At 43.6% G+C, this 5,000-nt stretch overlaps 1 protein-coding gene and 1 long non-coding RNA gene across 14 annotated transcripts in view; one reads left to right on the top strand and one right to left on the bottom strand.

Annotated features, from left to right (window-relative positions):
- LOC123772554 (homeobox protein, cut) overlaps nt 1–5,000 on the top strand; it is a 589,385-nt gene that overhangs the window by 127,307 nt on the left and 457,078 nt on the right. The gene's annotated exons all lie outside the window — the stretch shown is intronic.
- LOC138365532 (uncharacterized) overlaps nt 1–5,000 on the bottom strand; it is a 565,144-nt gene that overhangs the window by 311,555 nt on the left and 248,589 nt on the right. Inside the window, exon 2 of the long non-coding RNA XR_011228904.1 lies at nt 1,252–1,383. This is a non-coding gene — a long non-coding RNA (uncharacterized lncRNA). The remainder of the gene's footprint in view (nt 1–1,251; nt 1,384–5,000) is intronic.

Genomic DNA, 5,000 nt, shown 5'->3' with positions numbered 1-5,000 from the left:
GTGTGTGTGTGTGTGTGTGTGTGAGCGCGAGAGAGATTACAAGATAGCCAGATAACGTTGATTATTAGAAACCTTAGTGATACAAACATCGTGTTAATTACCGGTCTTGGTAAATTAGTACTTTAGGATAATAATTACGTGAGGAACGGGTCAACGGCGCTGGGCTTCACTTTATGCTTCAATTTTGGTTGGGAATCCTCTTTGTTTATGCCTCAAGAGAAGGGATTTTTTTTTGTTTAGCGAAGTTAACATAATAATATTGGTATGGGTCCAGAAGACTCGCCAAGCAATAGCGTGTAATTGGGTATGTTGACATTGGTGATTAACACAAGTCTGTACCAGACTTACCTACAACTAACAGCATGATGAGCAACAGAGGTGCTCATTGGTGCAAGTTCATTGAGGTTAAATTTTAACAACTGAATCAACGACAACTACAGTGTCAACAGTAATGATAATAGAAACAAAAACAGCATAAACAAAATGTAAATATGGAACTGAAACAAAGACAGCAACAATCTTGATAACTATATTGATTTGAAAGTTAATTAAAGGCAGTTGCCATCTTTCAGTAAGACAGCCTAAGTCGTGTGTTAATACTGACATTAGAAGACAGTAAGGAAAACTGTTCACTTTGCTCAGCCAAGACCTCGCAGATACCATGAAGGAACAGCAATACACCAACACGATAAATGAAGAATAAGACAAGCTTCACTAACGATTTGTTGAAAATTAACCTTTCCTTGACAAGAGAAGAGATGTTTATTCTACCTGTCACTCCGCTGTCTCTGTCTCTTTCTGTCTCTCTCTTTCCCCGTCTCTCTCCCTCAGCCTTTGGAAAGAACCGTACCCTTAATCCAACCTTCAATTGTCGGTAATTACTGCAAAACAAATCAGTCGCGATTAACAAGCTCCCCTGGGAACGGAGCGCCCATTAGGACATATTTCCTTTCCTAGAGTAATGATCGTGTGCGCATAAAGTTGCAATTCCAGTTAACCACACGGCGTTGATCAATGGTCATTATTGGTGATGTGTGTGTGACCCCTTTTTTGGCTGACCTTAGAATTACACCACAGGTCTTATTTTGGTAATATAACTCGTGCTTTTGTCATTCCCTGGATTCTCTTTAGCGTGATCGATAATCACAGCGGCATCGTTAGTCGTTGTTGGGTCATCATCATCATCACTGGTCCTCGTGTTATACATCGAATTTTTGTAACCATATTCGTGTTAACAAATTATGTCCTTACCTTCATTTATCCTCTCGGTGCCGTGGGTCACATGTGTGGACGCTGGTGGGTGTGGGTCACATGTGTGGACGCTGGTGGGTGTGGATCACATGTGTGGACTCCGGTGGCAACTCACCCACATCGCCAAGCAACCTGGAAATAAAGTACTACTAAAGCACATTCCACATTCGGTAACTACCAATTGTACATACAACAAGTCACTTTACTTACATTTTTGCAAAATAAAATTAAATAAATATCATATTACAGAATAGTAAAATACTAAAGGTAACATTGAGACGATAGATTCACAAATTGAGAAGCTGGCAACCCTACTGCCGGTACCCAAAACCATTGGGAACAACAAGCATGACCAGGACGGACTAGGCAGCATGGCAGAAGGTGGTGTGGGACTTACATAGTACCGAAGGTGTGGCGTAGATATGCAGTAGCAAAAGATTTAATTTGAGCTATATAAAACTTTCTTAAAATTAGACACTCAAAATGGAATATACATCGACAGACCGCTGTGAACCAACGGTCTGTCGTATATAACTAACCACTGGTCAGAGAACTACTTATATATAAAAAAATCCATAAATGCATAATAATTTATGTAAATACATAAATATTGTAATGATTTTTTGGTAACTAGCTGACATTATAATTCTAAGGTATGCAGGTTAGATGTAACTGTTAATGTAAAAATCTCTGTTGAGGTTTGATAAAAAGCCTTTTGTGCTTTTGGAAAATTAGATCCATTTTCTTCGAGAATTGACGAACCAACCGGGTTGTAGTGGATATGTGGGCCTGCGGGCCATTCAAGCAACAGCCTGTTGGACCAAGCTCTCACAAGGGCTTGGAGGGAGGGGGGGGGGGGGGGGATACAGGCGGGCGCGGGTCCCATATGGGCGTGGTAAGGCGTGCCGGTCCTAATAAGGGAGGGGACACACATGCCTGGCCAATAATAACACGACCTACGTTATGGAGAACGGTGCGAGGGTAATTAGGACAGAGCAGATTGGGCACTGTAAACGAGTGATATTGTTAACCACCCGTCACTCTGTCCTATCCAAGAGGGAGAGCAAGGAATAGGTAGGGGAGAGAAGTGGAAGAGTAAAGGGGAAACAGGCAGTAGGGAAGGAGGAAGTGAGTGAATAAGGGGACAGAGGTGGAAGGGAAGGGGGGGGGGATGAGAGGGTAAAGGGAAGAGAAGGGGGAAGCAAGAAAGAAAGAAAGAGGTGGATGGTAAAAATATGAAAGGTGACAGTAAAGGAGGTAGATAAGGAAGGAGAGGAAGAGGAGAACTGGGATAAACGAGAAGGCATTGTGAAAGACAGAGCTTTGGATAAAAGAAGAGGAAGTTGATATAAATGAAGGTAGACATGGATAGAGAGAGAGGGATGAAAGAACGAAAAAAAAGAGAGGTAAGGAAGTGACCCGAGATGAACAGAGAGCAGATCATATATAAAGACAATAACAGAAGCACTGCTACAACAAAACAAAATGACAACAACACCTGTGTGTTTCCTTGCACACGCCCGAAACAAAGACAAGTGTACTTGTTAATTCACATTCACACATGTCAGTGCGGATATTCCTTTGCCATATGCACAACGGGATTGAAAAATACAGGTAGCAATGCACTCAATTTTATGAGGGCTCATAAAGTAACCGACACATCTTGATAGACACTCTATACATCCTGATAGACACGACTTGAACCCTCTATACGTCGCCACTGTCATGCCCAGCAGAACGAGAAACCCGCTTGTTCGGAAGAGCCTCATAACCTACAGAAGAGAACATCACCTCATACTGGAGAGAGCTTTACCACCTGCTGTGAAAAACATCACCACCTGACAGGGAGAACTTCACCATCTGCCCGGAGAATCTCCCCCACCTGCCGGGAAGGATTTTACAGCCTACTGAGTGAATTTGCATTAAAGCTGTAGGAGTATGTTCAGGAGATGGTCAGTCCTGTAGCCAAGGGCGAAACCAATTCCAAGCGGTCACCTATGTGGGTTACCTGCTATATTCAATAGTACTTAACCTGCCTGGTTCAGATCCAACAATACTTAGCATGTCTGTCTGTCTGTCTGTCTGTCTGTCTGTCTGTCTGTCTGTCTGTCTGTCTGTCTGTCTGTCTGTCTGTCTGTCTGTCTGTCTGCCTGTCTCTCTCTCTCTCTCTCTCTCTCTCTCTCTCTCTCTCTCTCTCTCTCTCTCTCTCTCTCTCTCTCTCTCTCTCTCTCTCACGTGCGCATAAAAGTCCCATCGCATAAGACGTCCTGAAAAACTACTTTGCCCACCTGTTTGCCATTTCCCGGGAAAAACAATTGGAAGATCTAATAGTAAGAGCCATAATGGTCCCCATTAATCCTGGCTGCCACCGACTACTTCAGCATTTATTGCACCTTGCATCGAGCAGCTCCCGGCACCCCCAGACCGTGGTAGGCGCCTATACCGTGGCCAATGGCATAATGTTCTCTTTCCGGGAGTATCCGGTAGAATGAACCAAGGCTGGCTAATTACACCTTCTGACCCACCACTGCTCTACCCCACCGCTTGCTTCCTCCTCCTCCTCCTCCTGACCCACCACTGCTCGGACCCACCTCTTCCTTCCTCCTCCTCCTCCTCCTGACCCACCACTGCTCGGACCCACCTCTTCCTTCCTCCTCCGATTTTCTTTATTTTGTTTTTTTGAATCTGCTACTTTAGGTTCTTATTTTTCCCGACCGTTGTTGGTGATTTTTGTAATAATATCGATTTTTTTGGTTTACTGTTACTTATTATTATTGGTGTATATGTGTTCTCTGACGGTTTTGTATTTAATTTTTTGGCAGTTTTAAATGTTTTCCGCCTGTCCCGTGTGTCTACCATTCCACTGTTCTTGCCTTATTTGCATACTCCCCTTCCACCTTTCCTTCCTTTCTGCGTTCATCACTACCGCTGCTTCTCCTGTCCTCTGTGTCGACCTCTTCTATCTCGCCCTCCTATCTGCGACCTCCCAATCCACCTATTCTGCCTTCTCTATGTGTGTCCTCTTCCACCTTCTTTCTCCATGCACCCCCTTCCACCTCTCCCTCTACCAGCAAGCCAATAATGCGCCTCTCACACGTAAAACCTTTATGATAAAAATGTAAAAGGAAAAAAAACCGCGATGTAATAATATTGTGTTTTTGGTGATTTCCGTCATGTCAATATTGTAGTACATTTTATTAAATACGTTATTTTATCAAACTGGCTGCAGTTATTACATTTCCTTTTTAATCCCTTTTGTGAAATACAATACCCCCGTGTTTTTTACACAATCTCTGATCCTTGATCGCTTTATAGACCTTGATAATTAATCCACTCTCCGCAAAATATTGTCCGTCAATAAGCAGGGTGTTATGAACAAAGTTTTGTTACACGGAGCCTTAGGGGGCAGATGGGGGACGCCCCAAAAATGAAAGACTCGAACAAGGGGGGACCAATGTAGCAAAATATATTTAACGAAAATTCCATCACTGAGAGGGGGGAGAGGTAAAGTAGAACCGTTTACAGCACCCATACAGTTACATTAGAGGAGGGAGGGTTGTACTGTATCTCAGTTTCAACTTGGTGGGGGGGGGGTGCCCCCATTTATCATACAGGGATGAGAGTTAATTATGGGGTCTTGTATCGCAGTTGACATTCTTAATTATCTTAGATTATGATGTTTGGCGTCTTTGTAGAGATGAGTTACCTTGCATCGGGTGACAGTAGGGGGGGGGGGCGGGGGGGGGGGG

This window comes from Procambarus clarkii, chromosome 17 (genome assembly GCF_040958095.1).
Source record: "Procambarus clarkii isolate CNS0578487 chromosome 17, FALCON_Pclarkii_2.0, whole genome shotgun sequence".
Taxonomy (NCBI): Eukaryota; Metazoa; Arthropoda; class Malacostraca; order Decapoda; family Cambaridae; genus Procambarus; species Procambarus clarkii.
The sequence above is the reverse complement of the archived record's forward strand: the minus strand, read 5'-3'. Positions and strand labels throughout refer to the sequence as shown.